Source organism: Musca domestica, unplaced genomic scaffold (assembly GCF_030504385.1).
Source record: "Musca domestica strain aabys unplaced genomic scaffold, Musca_domestica.polishedcontigs.V.1.1 81, whole genome shotgun sequence".
NCBI lineage: Eukaryota > Metazoa > Arthropoda > Insecta > Diptera > Muscidae > Musca > Musca domestica.
This window is the reverse complement of record NW_026712412.1, coordinates 1,774,981-1,792,268: the sequence shown is the minus strand read 5'-3', so window position 1 is coordinate 1,792,268 and position 17,288 is coordinate 1,774,981. Positions and strand designations below refer to the sequence as shown.

The window sequence follows — 17,288 nt, the reverse complement described above, 5'->3', positions numbered from 1 at the left end:
GCCATATAACCCCCAACAGGTATTCGGTATTTTGGTCATTTTAGTCACGTTTTTCAATTGAATTTTCTGAAATTCTACACAAGAAGTTCCTTCTGAGTGCCTGTATAAGTCCACGATATCGTATAGCCCTCATATAACGGTAACCCCCGATATTCGGTATTTTGATGATGTTAGCCACATTTTTGGACAGAATTGTTTTAAATATTGTGTTTAAATGTAATGACCTTAACGAAAAATTGTCTAGGCAGATCCACGTCACCGAACCTCGTCTTATTCATTATTTTCATGATATTCGCAACATTATTCAAAAAAATTGTTTCCAGTTTGATGATATTAGCGACATATTTAACGGAATTGTTGCAAATTTCGTATTTGAAGTTCAGAATCGGTACTACAGCCTATGACAGAAAATTACTTTTCAGGCCCGCGTCTTTGTAGACCCCATACAACGGGTTATTTTTAAATAATTCTTTCGACGGATTTTTTTTACTTTCCAATATTCTTCAAAATTGCACTATAGTACAGTGTATTCTGTAGTTGTGCATGTTTGTAGCAGGTAGAAATACGTAAGGTAGTCCGTATTTCCGTTGGTAATCTTCATAGAATCACATTCTGTGACGGTTTATACATATCAGTAAGTCTGTCCGTCTGCCCATGTATTTTTATGAACAAAATGCAGGTCACATTTATTGTACAAGTGAGATAAAAATTTCCATGCATCATTTGTTTGGCCCAAGGACAAATCTATAACGTAACGTTTCATTCATTCTTTTTCGTTAAATTGAAGCACAAAGTTAAATACAACAATTATCACAGTTTCCCTCAAATTATAAATGCTTTGGTTGCGTAATTGTTTGTATCAGACGGCGCTGTTATGTATGATTTCTATATACACATTTTTTACGAAATTTTGCACAAATAAGTGAATGAAAACAAAAATCATTAAATTTTAAAACATTCATTATATACATGTTGCGTTTCATTGCATCAATGAAAAAAATCAATGAGACCGGTTTATTAATACAACGAAGCATTTTTCTTTCAGTGTAGGTTTTAGTATCCATTACGAACTTGAAATACGAAATTTGAAACAATTCCGGTCTTTAATATCTCTAATTACTTAAAAATGTTGAGTATTAAAAGTTATGTAGGGGCTTTACGAAGACAACGAAGCTTTTTTCTTTCAGTGTAGGTTTTAGTATCCATTACGAACTTCAAATACGAAATTTGAAACAATTCCGGTCTTTAATATCTCTAATTACTTAAAAATCTTGAGTATTAGAAGATATATAGGGGGCTTTAGGAAGACGTGGACATACATAAGTAATTTTTTGTCATAGGTTGTATTATAAACTTTGTTGGGTCCGACATGAGTATTTAAATGACAACGGGTTTTATTTAAGTGATTTTTTCGACGGATTTTTTTAACTTTTCAATATTCTTCAAAATTGCACTATAGTGCAGTGTATTCTGTAGTTGTGCATGTTTGTAGCAGGTAGAAATACGTGAGGTAGTCCGTACATCCGTTGGTAATCTTCATAGAATCACATTCTGTGACGGTTTATACATATCAGTAAGTCTGTCCGTCTGCCCATGTATTTTTATGAACAAAATGCAGGTCACATTTATTGTACAAGCGAGATAAAATTTTCCATGCATCATTTGTTTGGCCCAAGGACAAATCTATAACGTAACGTTTCATTCATTCATTCATTCATTCATTCATTCATTCATTCTGTTTCATTAAATTGAAGCACAAATTTAAATACAACAATTATCACAGTTTTCCCTCAAATTATAAATGTTTTTTTAGTTTTAGTATCCATTACCAACTTCAAATACGAAATTTGAAACAATTCCGGTCTTTAATATCTCTAATTACTTAAAAATGTTGAGTATTAGAAGTTATATAGGGGGCTTTACGAAGACGTGGACATACATAAGTATTTTTTGTCATAGGTTGTATTATAATGAGTTACAAACGGAATGATAAAATTAATATACTCTCCATAGTGTGGTGGAGGGCATAAAAAGAGTTACAAGTAATGATATTTGTCATGCAAGAAATTGTAAATTCTCAGCCAAAGAATTATCAATAAATACATATAATGTTAAAGACTAGGCAAAATGTATTATGAACAATAATTAATGTCAAAATATGTAGAGGCGCTGTCACAACGGAAACATGTTAACATAAAACAAATAACAGAGAAGCTAAGAAGCTTGGAACAAGCTTCAAATATTTCCAAAAATTTTGTGGAAAAATACCTTTTATGTGGGAGCTATACGAAGACATATCCTACATAGGTAATATGCTGTGCCATTTTGAAACAATTCCGGTGAATAAAGTCGCTTATATCATCGGAATATCGAATAAAGGGAGTTACCGTTGGCTATACGAAGACGTGGACCTGCACAGACAATTTTCTGTCACAGATTGTAGTACTCATTACGAATTTCAAATACAAAATTAGAAAAATTCCGGTGAATAATGTCACTAAAATAAACAAGTAAAAAAGCTGTAAGTTTGGCCGGGCCGGACTTTTAATACCCTCCACCATATGGTACAAATTTGGCAATTTCCAAAAAATAAAATCCGTTAAAAATTCTGTTAAAATATTAAGAATACCGAATTCTTCTACGACGACGTGGCCTGCATAGGCAACTTTTGTCATAAGTTATTACAATATTTAAATGCGAAACTTGAAGAGAAATCAGTTTATAATGTAGCTAAAATCATTAAAATACCGAATATGGGGGTACCGTTATATGGGGGCTATACGAAGACGTGGACCTGCGCAGACAATTTTCTGGCATGGGCTGAAGTATACATTACGAATTTCACATGTCAAATTTGAAACAATCCCGGTAAATAATGTCGCTAAAATCATCAAAATACCGAATATCGGGGGGTACGGTATATGGGGGCTATATGAAGACGTGGACCTACATGGCTCATTTTTCGACTTAGGATGTAGTATCCATTACGAACTTCAAATACCAAATTGGAAACGATTTCGGTAAAGAATGTCGCTAAAATAATCAAAATACCGAATATCGGGGGGTATAGTTATATGGAGGCTATATGATAACTTGGATCTACATGGCCCATTTACGAACTTAACCTGCCTACTGGTAAAATATACATGTGTGCAAAATTTTAGCCTTCTCTCTCAATTTGTTCGAAAGATAGCGTGATTACAACAGACAGACAGACAGACAGACGGACATGGCTAAATCGTCTTAGAATTTTACGCTGATCAAGAATATATATACTTTGTTGGGTCTGACATGAGTATTTCGAGGAGTTACAAACGGAATGACAAAATTAATATACCCTCCATAGTATGGTGGAGGGTATAAAAACCATTAGATAAAGACATGTTTATAAACTACACATACCAGTAAGACAGTTTGGATAATGCAGTTGAACTTAAAAAATAAATAGATACAAAATGTGTAAGTTCGGCCGGACCGAACTTTGAATACCCTCCACCATTTGGAACGAATTTGGCAATTTCAAAACAAATAAAATCCGTTAAAAATTCTGTTAAAATCTTAAAAATACCGAATGTAGCTGTTATTTTAGGGTCTATACGACTATGTGAACCTGTTTAAGCAACTTTTGTCAAAAGCCATTACAATATTCAAAAGCAAAACTTGAAGAATAGGTTAATAATGTAGCACCTACCGAATTTTGGGAGGTACCGTTATATGGGGCTATGCGAAGACATGAAACTGCATACAAAAAAGTTTGTCATAGGCAGTAGTACCCATTACGAAATTTAAAATAATGAAAATACCAAATATCGGGAGTTACCAATATATGGGGGCTATAGGAAAACGTGGACCGACATGTCCCATTTACGAACTTAGCCTGCCTACTGGTAAACTATGCACGTATGCAAAATCTCAATTCGTTGGAAAGATAGCGTGATTACAACAGACATACGGATATCGCTGGATCGTCTTAGAATTTTACGCTGATGCAGAATATATATACTTTGTTGGGTCTATTATGAATATTTCGAGTAGTTACAAACGGAATGACAAAGTTAATATACCCTTCATAGAATGGTGGAGGGTATACAAAATGTATCTACATCCACCGTGTTTGGGTTTCCTAGACACGTTATAAATGGTTGTATTGGCTTGTTCCATTTTGATATTCCTGGGAGTCAAACATCCTTTTTCCCGCCAGTATTTGTGCGCATGATGTTTATACCCTCCACCATTCTATGAAGGGTATATTAACTTTGTCATTCCTCCTCGAAATACTCATGTCAGACCCAACAAAGTATATATATTCTTGATCAGCGTAAAATTCTAAGACGTTTTAGCCATGCCCGTCTGTCTGTTTGTCTGTCCGTCTGTCTGTCTGTCTGTCCGTCTGTCTGTCTGTCCGTCTGTCTGTTGTAATCACGCTATCTTTCGAATGAATTGAGATAGATGGCTAAAATTTTGCACACATGTTTAGTATTCCAGTAGGCAGGTTAAGTTCGTAAATGGGCCATGTAGGTCCACGTTTTCATATAGTCCCCATATAACTGTACCTCCCGATTTTCGGCATTTTAATGATTTTAACGACATTATTCACCGGAATTGTTTCAAATTTGGTATTTAAAGTTCGAAATAGATACTACACCCTAAGAAAGAAAATTGTCTGTGCAAGTCCACGTCTTCATATAGCCTAAATATAACGGTACCTCCCGATATTCGGTATTTTAATGAATTTAGCAACACTATTCACCGGAATTGTTTCAAATTTGGTATTTGAAGTTCGATTTGGATACTTCACCCTAAGACAGAAAATTGTCTGTGCAGGTCCACATCTTCGTATAGCCCCTATATAACGGTACCCCCCTATATTCGTTATTTTGATGATTGTTGCGACATTATTCACCGGAATTGTTTCAAATTTGGTATTTGAAGTTCGAATTGAATACTACACCCTAAGACAGAAAATTATCTATGCTGGTTCAGGTCTTCGTATAGGGCTCATATAACAGTACATCCCTATATTCGGTATTTTGACGATTTTAGGTACAATACCCACCGAAATTGTTTGAGGTGTGGTATTTGAAGTTCGTAATGGATGCTACAGCCTGTGACAGAAAATTGTCTATGCAGGTCCAGGCCTTCGTACAGCTCCGATATAACGGTACCACCCTATATACGATATTTTGATGATTTTAGCAACATTATTCACCGTTTATTTCAAGTTACGAATTTGAATATGGTAATAGCTTATGACAAACAATGCCTATGTAGGCCTACATCGTATACACCTCAATATAATGCCTATATTTGGTATTTTTAAAATTTTAACAGAATGTTGTAATGATTTTATTTTCTGAAAATTTCCAAATTCGTTCCGAGTGGTGGAGGGTATTAAAAGTTCGGCCCGGCCGAACTTACTACTTTTTGACTTGTTTTTTTTTTTTTTGTATTGTCATCTAGAAAATAAAAAGCATTTATAATTACCAATTTACTGATAACTTTTAAAACCTGGAGCACAAATTGAAATATAACAATTATCACAGTTTTCCTTCAAATTATAAAGGCTTTTGTTGCGTAATTGTTTGTATCAGACAGCGCTGTTATGTATGACTTTTAAATTGTTACAGATTTTTTTAATAATAAGTACTTTTGTAACAGTGTAGGTTTTAGTACCCATTACGAACTTCAAATACAAAATTCTAAACAACTCCTGTCTATAATATCACTAATCACATAAAAATGCCGAATATTGCGGGGTACCGTTGTATAGGGGATCTTACGAAGACGTGGACCTGCATAATTCATTTTTTGTCATAGGCTGTAGTAACCCATAAGATCTTTCAATACGAAATTTAACAAAATTCCGTTTAATAATGGGACTTATATCACAAAAACACTGAATTTCGGGAAGTACCTTTATATGAGAACTATACGAAAACGTGAACCGACATGCCCCATTTGCGAACTTAACAGCCTACTGGCAAAATACACATGTGCTCAAAATTCTAGCCTTCTACCTCTATTCCTTCGAAAGATAGCGTGATTACAACAGACAGACGGACAGACAGACGGACATATTTAAATCGACTTAGAATCTGATCAAGAAATAGAATATAGAAATATAGAATATATAAACTTCGTTGGGTCCGACATGAGTGTTTTGATGAGTTACAAACGGAATGACAAAATTAATGTACCCTCCCTAGTGTGGTGGTACCTCCCAATATTCGGTATTTTGATGATTTTCGCCACATTTTCAACGGATTTGTCTAAAAGTTTTTATTTGTAGGTCATAAATTGTTCTAGCTCCATTGGCGGAAAATTGTATGTGTAGGTACACGTTTTTGTATATCCCCCATATAACGGTTCCTCCCGTGATAGTATGATTTCGTTAGGGCACTCCAGCATTTAAATGTGAATAAATCTTTTGTGTCTCGTACCGTGAAACTGGTAGCGGAGCCCGATGTCGACGAAGTGAACGGAAGAAAACAACAACATCAGCAGAAATTGTTCGAAAAGTATAGAAGCGACTTGATTAAAACCCGCATCCATTCGGCAAATATTGAAAAATGAGCTTAGGATAAAGCCATTGAAATTCCAAAAAGTACAAGAACTTACACCGCAACAGAAAGAAAATAGACTCAAAAGAGCTAGAGATCCTTCGCTTGACCGAAAGTGGTGAACTGCCGAATTTGGTTTTCACCAATGAGAAAACATTCGTTGTCCAGCAGTTTGTAAACAAACAAAATTGTCGTGTATACTTGCCAAAGAGGTCAGCTGAAAATGTGCACCTTCGGTTGGCCATCAGAACTCAAGCGCCGTCCATGGTGATGGTGTGGGCCGCCATAATAGCCGATGGTCGCTCTCCGCTCGTATTAATCGACCGTGGCATCAGAATAAAAGCCAAGTATTATCGCGAAAATATTCTGGAGGGTGTATTAAAGCCTTGGGCACGCAAACATGTTGGCCGTAGACCTTGGACATTAATTCTGGAACCTAACACACAAAATGTCAACATTTTCAAAGAAAATAATTTACTACACAGAAAGAGAAAGGATAACCCGATTTTGCTCCAAGTTTGCGAATCCTAATATTTGCGTCAGCACTAGATCAGGTACGAAAATGGACAATATAGGTCCAATTCATCAAGAACCTCCCCCACAAAGCGTCAAAATTTTGAATAATTATAACTCTTACATAACGTGATGTAAGTGTCCGATTGTCTTCAAACTACACACATCACAATATTTTTATTAAACCAAAGTCCGGTGTGAAGATGGAATATATCGGACCATTCCTACTGGTATCTCCCGAACAAAGGGTCAAAGTTTTAAATAACCAAAACGATCATGCATCCTGTTCTCTTAAAACAACACACAAGATATCTTTATTAACCCAAGGTCTGGTCTAAAATCGAAATATATCAGCCCACTCCTTTTTGTACCTACCCCACAAAGGTTAAAAATTTTGGGTATCCCTGAAGCTCATAAAACGCGAAATGAAAATTCGATTCCATTCAGACTTGGTATATCTCAATATTTCCATTAACACAAGATCGTTTATAAAGATGGTATAGATCGGACCATTTCTTCTTGTACCTCTCCCACATAGGGTTCAAGCTAAATAAGCATGTAACTCTCTTCAAATTTCACACAATAGAAAAATAATAATGCTAGTAATAATAATAAAATTAATCGAAATAACTATTGTCTATTCTAAATAATAATAACTTACTGGCCTTCAGATACTGGAAACTTACAAACTATTGATTGCGGATATGAATGATTAATTTTTGATACGAGCGATTGATTGTTAATAATCAGTCGGATGTATGAAACCAGATACAAATTTTCAATATTATTCTCAGCTTGTAACATATTCATTTAGATGTCACAATTTTCTTAACCTGTGCGTATTGAAGATTGTTTTACAAGTATTTATTAATAGCATGCTTATTAGATTCCTTAATAGTTCATAAACTTTTGCCAATTGATTTTTCTTATGGTGTTATCCTTTGGTATTTTCACAGGATTAAGTCTTATTAGCTTCCACAACTTTTCGTTGTATTTTGCCAAAAGATGCGCTCCAGGACAGCTCTTTCACTTTCGAGTAATCTAAATTGCAAAGTTACGTTTGAAGGATCGCCAATTTTAGCAACACGGTCTTTTATGTAAAAATCAATACATATTATTAACGTTCATTCGAATGAAAACAATACATCTTTTTTGTGGTGTATTAATGAAACAATATATATGTAGCGAAATGCAATTAAGTGTTCCATCATATATAAAAGAAGAGTGCAATATCGAAATAATTTTTTTTTAAATATATAAAGGTATTGTTGCTAAAGTATTCAAGGAGAATCGTGCGATCCGTTTTGCTGGACCGACATATGATTCCCTACATCAGTATTTGCTGACATTGCGGCATCCTTTTTTGGTAATCAGACTCCACCGACGTTCCTCTGCTACCGCAGATATTGCTGAACTATATTTGGCTACTCAGATGTCAAGAACGTGTGGGAATGTTAAATGTGCTGATTAGCAAACGCGTATAGCGTTCAGTTGCCTGAAAAAAGCCAAAACTGTGGGAACAATGAAATAAGAGTGTTTCTTCACGATAACTCCTCCCCTTCTAAGTTAGGGTCGTCCACGGACCACGGGTTTTTATTGCAACCTCCACAGATTTAGTTATAAGCATTTTTTTCTTTGTGGAGGCCCTGCGTCGGAGTGAGTAAGCAACTAGTCCTATAAGTAATAGAATTCCAATAGTCGATAAACTTGCGATATGACCTTGATAGACCGCATGTTTTTTTAGGTGATGGATATGTTGGAGATTTTGTTTGATGACATAATGGAGATATGACGTGCTTAATATATCGGTGTGTTGCGTTAGGATAATCACAGAAGCCTATGGAATATCCAGTTGTAAAGGTGTAGTTGAATTTTCGTTGTAGTATATCGTATTATTGATTCTAATGACATCATTGAAGACAACTAGGTAAGTACCATTGACCGTAACAGGGGGTTCGTTGTTTTCTACTAAAACCGCCATTTGGTCATTGATGATCACCAAACTATCGCCTATCGCTGTAATTGGTAGAAGGTCGTTGAATGATGTGAGATTATCAACCACTAACATTTGCCGTTTCGGACAGAAATCCGAACTCAAAAATCAAAAAAAGGAAAGCTTTTTTAACGAATACCACGGAATGCTGATCTACAAACCTGGAAAGGAAAATGTGGCCGCTGATGCGCTGTCTAGGCAACACATAAATGCCTTGGATAATATGAGTGTAGATACAATTCATAGCGAAATATAATCAACTAACACAATTGAAAGAACCGACAAACCGGTATTTTTTTCCACAATCAGATATTCGTGGAAAAAGGTGTAGAGCCTCAGATAAGAACTTTTAATATCTTTGGCAAAAGGACAAGGCTCCTAATTACATTCCGAACATATGATAATCTGATCAAACACCTACAAGAGTCTGTAAAAACGGATGTAGTAAACGCACTGCGGTGCGACTTGCCCACTCTGGCTTGATTAAAGAATAAATTGGATGAACTTTTTCCAAATGTGAAGTTCAGACACACGGAGAAGTTAGTTATCGATATATCAGACACGAATGAACAACAGGAAATTATAGCAGCTGAACTTAAAGGAGCACATCAAGCAGCTCAGGAAATGTAAAGCATATTCTTGAAAATATTTTTGCCAAGAATGGAAAAGAAAGCGACACAGCTGGTGGCACACTGCCGAGTACTTCCCAGGCAAAGTATGATCGTCATCCAAAAAGACAACTTATTGCCCAGTCACCCATACTAACATATTCCGGGGAAGTCTTTCACATTGACGTATTTTCCACCGGTTCAAAGTACTTTCTGACTTGCATCGACAAATTTTCACAATTTTCGATGGTACAGTCACTAAAATCCAGGACTATAGTGGATGTTAAACCACAGCTACTACAGTTGCTCAATATGTTCCATAGTACAAAAACCATTTATTTAGTTATTGTGACAACGAAAAGTCACATATCTCGCACACCATTAAGACTACCTGCCTATTTGATGTGCTGTGTAGGGGTGGGGTATTCACGATATCTATGTCGAAGTGATTTTTCAATGTAACCTTAATGGTGTGCGAGTTAAATAACTTGGTACATCGTAATATTATTGTCAAACTTAGATCGTGTTCGGAAATGGGAATATCGGTCCAATCCTTGTGGTACCTCCCCCACTAAGGGCAAAAATTTTATGTATCCACGAAGCTCATAAAACGCGAAATTAATATTCGATTCCATTCAGACTCAGTATATCTCAATATTTCCATTAATTTACGATTTCTTGTGGTACCTCCCCTACATAGGGTTCAAGATTTTTGGAAAACAAAACGCTCAAAAAATCTATATACGCAACAAACTTCCTTCAAATTTCACACCTCCAAATATTTTTGCTAACTTAAGATCTGCTGTGAAGATTATACATATCTGTCAATCCCCTTCGGTACCTCACCCGCCAAGGGTCACAATTTCCAATACATATATCTGTCATAACTCGCGAAACAAGTCGGAGATTCTTTACAACTTGATATATCTAAATATTTTTCTCAACCAGAAATCTGATATGAATATGTAATTTATTGGCATTTATGATTTCGCATAAAATCGGATATAACTGTTCGATTATCCTCAAACTTCGCAAATACCAATGTTTTTATGTATATTAAATGAAATATTGACCACCTGCTTCGGAACCTCCAGCATAAAGGGTCAACAATGTGAATAATCGTAACACAATTCTGAGGGTATAAATCTGTTGGCAAATGTCTAACTTCCAAAAATGAGTTTTTACCTGAAAAACATGCCGTCTTCCCTATAGTGCAATGGAGCAATAAAAAATAATAATGCTAGAAAAATAATAAAATTAATCGGAATAATAATTGTGTATTCTAACTAATAATAACTTACTGGCCTTCAGATTCTGCAAACTTACAAACTATTGATTGCGGATATGAATGATTAATTTTTGATACAAGCAATTGATTGTTAATAATCAGTCGGATGTAAACAAGATACAAATTTCCAATATTATTCTCCGCTTTTAATATATTCATTTACACGTTTTCACAATTTTCTTAACCAGTTGCGTATTGAGGATTGTCTTACAAGTATTTGTTAACAGCAGGCTTCTTACGTTCGTTAATAACTCATAAATTTTTGCCAATTAATTTTCCTTATGGTGTTAACCTTTGGTATTTTCACAGGACAAATTCGCTCCAGGACAGCTCTTTCTCTTTCGAGTAATCTAAATTGCAAAGTTACGTTTAAAGGATCGCTAATTGTAGCAACACGATATTTTCTGTAAAAATCAATATGTATCATTAACTTGCATTCGGATGAAAACAATACACCTTTTTTGATGAAAAAGACTCAAAACATTGTTATTATTGCGTCAATGTGAACTACGATCTAACAATAATTAAGAAACAGCAAAATGTACCTACACAAGTGAATTTAGCAATTTTAATTGCATATTTAAAAAACCACCTGCATATCTCAATATCAGTAATTTTTGTAAAGTAAAAAGCAGCAAAATATACCTATGGCAGGGCATTTAGTACTTTTTATTGCATATTTAAGAAACCACCTGCATCTCAGATTTCCATTCAAATCAATGGCATATAGGGTAAGTGTACCAGTAGTCGGCACTTTTAGGATTTTCGCGTTTTTAGTCGCTCACCATTCTGAGTGGAACTTTTCAATTATTACAAAGTTAATTTATTCAGATTCGAAATTTTGTATAGTTTTTGCCATAATAAATAAAGTTTTAATAACTTTTTATTAAATTTCATAAATTTGTAGTTTTATTAAAATAATGCTTTTTTGCTTTTTGACAATTGTCGGTATAGCATGTTCCAACAGTCGGCATAACAATTTTTTTGTAAGAATAATTAATAATAATAATAAATTAATTCATTAAAATATAATATTTTTGTTTAGTTAAACTGATTCGACGTCTTTATTGTACTTTTCTTAAGAATATGGATTGTTGAGGACGTTCAGAGAAAAAAAAAATTATTAGAATAAATCATTTTTTCTTAGCGAAATTATACACAAAGATAGCTGAAAATATATTTGAAGTAAACAAAATACATTTAAATTTTTCATTTATTTTTGCTTAAAAATAAAAAGTGCCGACTACTGGGACATGCCGAACTTAGGCACACTTACCCTAGTGCCTTTCGTATTTTTTCTTAATATTTCCAAAATCACCTTCATATCTCAAACCCCTTCACAAAAAGTGATCCTTATACCAAATTTCCCAATATATTTTTGTCAATGTAACCAATGTAACGTCTGTCTGCCTGTCTGTTGTAATCATACTATCTTTCGAACGAATTGAGATAGAAGGCTAACATTTTGCACACATGTTTATTTTGCCAGCAGGCAGGTTAAGTTCGTAAATGGGCCATTTAGGTCCACGTTTTCATATAGCCCCCACATAAAGGTACCCGATGTTTGTATTTTAATGATATTAGCGACATTATTCAACGGAATTGTTTCAAATTTGGTGTTTGAAGTTCGTAATGGATACTACAGCCTATGACGGAAAATTGTCTGAACAGGTTCACGTTTTCATATAGCCCCCACATAACGATACCTCCCGATATTTGGTATTTTGATGATTTAAGCGTCATTATTCACCGGAGTAGTTTCAAATTACGTATTTAGAGTTCATAATGGGATCTACAGTCTGTGTCAGAAAATTTTCTATGCAGGTCCAGGTCTTCGTATAGGCCCCATATATCAATACCTCCCTATATTCGGTATTTTAATGATTTTAGCCACATTTTCCAATAGCATTGTCTGAAATTCCACACAAGGAGTTCCTTGTGAGTACTTTATCCCCTGGTAGATAAATATCTATATAGGTCCACGATATTGGTAAGCCCCCATATAACGGTACTTCCTGATATTCGGTATTTTGATGATTTTAGCCACATTTTCAACGGAATTGTCTGAAAATCAACACAAGGAGTTCCTTGTGAGTACTTTACCCCCAGGCATAGATGTGTCTATATAGGTCCACAATATAGCGTATCCCTCATACATATTAGGTATTGTAAAGATTTTAATTGAATTTTTAATGGATTTTTTTTTTTTAAGTTTTCTAATTCGTTTCAAATGGTGGAGGGTATTCAAAGTTCGGCCCGGCCGAACTTACTGCTTTTTTACTTGTTTTATTTCAAATAGTATAAAACAATGCTATATTGCTAATTAACAGTTTAATCCAGAATTTGAAATTAAATTCCTTTTTAAATAGTGTTTTATTTAATTATCATTCTAAACCAAATATAGGTAAAAAATCAGAAAAAGTATGGTTACCTTCACTAACGTATGTATTTTCAATTGAAATAAAAATGAGATTAAATAAAAAAGAGAAAAAAGTACCTTTTTCCTACCAATTAATTTTCCTTATGGTGTTATCCTTTGGTATTTTCACAGGACAAATTCGCTCCAGGACAGCTCTTTCTCTTTCGAGTAATCTAAATTGCAAAGTTACGTTTAAAGGATCGCTAATTGTAGCAACACGATATTTTCTGTAAAAATCAATATGTATCATTAACTTGCATTCGGATGAAAACAATACACCTTTTTTGATGAAAAAGACTCAAAACATTGTTATTATTGCGTCAATGTGAACTACGATCTAACAATAATTAAGAAACAGCAAAATGTACCTACACAAGTGAATTTAGCAATTTTAATTGCATATTTAAAAAACCACCTGCATATCTCAATATCAGTAATTTTTGTAAATAAAAAGCAGCAAAATGTACCTATGGCAGGGCATTTAGTACTTTTTTATTGCATATTCAAGAAACCACCTGCATATCTCAAACATTACAAAAAACAATCCTGATATCAAATCCCAGATTTCCATTCAAATCAATGGCATATAGGGTAAGTGTACCAGTAGTCGGCACTTTTAGGATTTTCGCGTTTTTAGTCGCTCACCATTCTGAGTGGAACTTTTCAATTATTACAAAGTTAATTTATTCAGATTCGAAATTTTGTATAGTTTTTGCAATAATAAATAAAGTTTTAATAACTTTTTATTAAATTTCATAAATTTGTAGTTTTATTAAAATAATGCTTTTTTGCTTTTTGACAATTGTCGGTATAGCATGTTCCAACAGTCGGCATAACAATTTTTTTGTAAGAATAATTAATAATAATAATAAATTAATTCATTAAAATATAATATTTTTGTTTAGTTAAACTGATTCGACGTCTTTATTGTACTTTTCTTAAGAATATGGATTGTTGAGGACGTTCAGAGAAAAAAAAATTTATTAGAATAAATCATTTTTTCTTAGCGAAATTATACACAAAGATAGCTGAAAATATATTTGAAGTAAACAAAATACATTTAAATTTTTCATTTATTTTTGCTTAAAAATAAAAAGTGCCGACTACTGGGACATGCCGAACTTAGGCACACTTACCCTAGTGCCTTTCGTATTTTTTCTTAATATTTCCAAAATCACCTTCATATCTCAAACCCCTTCACAAAAGTGATCCTTATACCAAATTTCCCAATATATTTTTGTCAATGTAACCAATGTAACGTCTGTCTGCCTGTCTGTTGTAATCATACTATCTTTCGAACGAATTGAGATAGAAGGCTAACATTTTGCACACATGTTTATTTTGCCAGCAGGCAGGTTAAGTTCGTAAATGGGCCATTTAGGTCCACGTTTTCATATAGCCCCCACATAACGATACCTCCCGATATTTGGTATTTTGATGATTTAAGCGTCATTATTCACCGGAGTAGTTTCAAATTACGTATTTAGTGTTCATAATGGGATCTACAGTCTGTGTCAGAAAATTTCTATGCAGGTCCATGTCTTCGTATAGGCCCCATATATCAATACCTCCCTATATTCGGTATTTTAATGATTTTAGCCACATTTTCCAATAGCATTGTCTGAAATTCCACACAAGGAGTTCCTTGTGAGTACTTTATCCCCTGGTAGATAAATATCTATAGGTCCACGATATTGGTAAGCCCCCATATAACGGTACTTCCCGATATTCGGTATTTTGATGATTTTAGCCACATTTTCAACGGAATTGTCTGAAAATCAACACAAGGAGTTCCTTGTGAGTACTATATCCCCTGGAAGATAATTATCTATATAGGTCCACGATATGGTATAGCCCCAATATAACGGTACCCCCCGATATTCGATATTACGATGATTTTAGCCACATTTTTTAACGGAATTGTCTGAAATTCCACACAAGGAGTCCCTTCTGAGTACTTTACCCCCAGGCATAGATGTGTCTATATAGGTCCACAATATAGCGTATCCCTCATACATATTAGGTATTGTAAAGATTTTAATTGAATTTTTAATGGATTTTTTTTTAAGTTTCTAATTCGTTTCAAATGGTGGAGGGTATTCAATGTTCGGCCCGGCCGAACTTACTGCTTTTTTACTTGTTTTATTTCAAATAGTATAAAACAATGCTATATTGCTAATTAACAGTTTAATCCAGAATTTGAAATTAAATTCCTTTTTAAATAGTGTTTTATTTAATTATCATTCTAAACCAAATATAGGTAAAAAATCAGAAAAAGTATGGTTACCTTCACTAACGTATGTATTTTCAATTGAAATAAAAGTGAGATTAAATAAAAAAGAGAAAAAAGTACCTTTTTCCTACCAATTAATTTTCCTTATGGTGTTATCCTTTGGTATTTTCACAGGACAAATTCGCTCCAGGACAGCTCTTTCTCTTTCGAGTAATCTAAATTGCAAAGTTACGTTTAAAGGATCGCTAATTGTAGCAACACGATATTTTCTGTAAAAATCAATATGTATCATTAACTTGCATTCGGATGAAAACAATACACCTTTTTTGATGAAAAAGACTCAAAACATTGTTATTATTGCGTCAATGTGAACTACGATCTAACAATAATTAAGAAACAGCAAAATGTACCTACACAAGTGAATTTAGCAATTTTAATTGCATATTTAAAAAACCACCTGCATATCTCAATATCAGTAATTTTTGTAAAGTAAAAAGCAGCAAAATATACCTATGGCAGGGCATTTAGTACTTTTTTATTGCATATTTAAGAAACCACCTGCATATCTCAAACATTACAAAAAACAATCCTGATATCAAATCTCAGATTTCCATTCAAATCAATGGCATATAGGGTAAGTGTACCAGTAGTCGGCACTTTTAGGATTTTCGCGTTTTTAGTCGCTCACCATTCTGAGTGGAACTTTTCAATTATTACAAAGTTAATTTATTCAGATTCGAAATTTTGTATAGTTTTTGCAATAATAAATAAAGTTTTAATAACTTTTTATTAAATTTCATAAATTTGTAGTTTTATTAAAATAATGCTTTTTTGCTTTTTGACAATTGTCGGTATAGCATGTTCCAACAGTCGGCATAACAATTTTTTTGTAAGAATAATTAATAATAATAAATTAATTCATTAAAATATAATATTTTTGTTTAGTTAAACTGATTCGACGTCTTTATTGTACTTTTCTTAAGAATATGGATTGTTGAGGACGTTCAGAGAAAAAAAAAATTATTAGAATAAATCATTTTTTCTTAGCGAAATTATACACAAAGATAGCTGAAAATATATTTGAAGTAAACAAAATACATTTAAATTTTTCATTTATTTTTGCTTAAAAATAAAAAGTGCCGACTACTGGGACATGCCGATCTTAGGCACACTTACCCTAGTGCCTTTCGTATTTTTTCTTAATATTTCCAAAATCACCTTCATATCTCAAACCCCTTCACAAAAAGTGATCCTTATACCAAATTTCCCAATATATTTTTGTCAATGTAACCAATGTAACGTCTGTCTGCCTGTCTGTTGTAATCATACTATCTTTCGAACGAATTGAGATAGAAGGCTAACATTTTGCACACATGTTTATTTTGCCAGCAGGCAGGTTAAGTTCGTAAATGGGCCATTTAGGTCCACGTTTTCATATAGCCCCCACATAACGGTACCCGATGTTTGTATTTTAATGATATTAACGACATTATTCAACGGAATTGTTTCAAATTTGGTGTTTGAAGTTCGTAATGGATACTACAGCCTATGACGGAAAATTGTCTGAACAGGTTCACGTTTTCATATAGCCCCCACATAACGATACCTCCCGATATTTGGTATTTTGATGATTTAAGCGTCATTATTCACCGGAGTAGTTTCAAATTACGTATT

At 33.8% G+C, this 17,288-nt stretch overlaps 1 protein-coding gene across 6 annotated transcripts in view; it reads right to left on the bottom strand.

The window, feature by feature from the left end:
• The window catches only part of LOC101892885 (putative FERM domain-containing protein FRMD8P1), a 1,829,920-nt gene that overhangs the window by 1,032,018 nt on the left and 780,614 nt on the right, over positions 1–17,288 (bottom strand). The window lies entirely within an intron of this gene.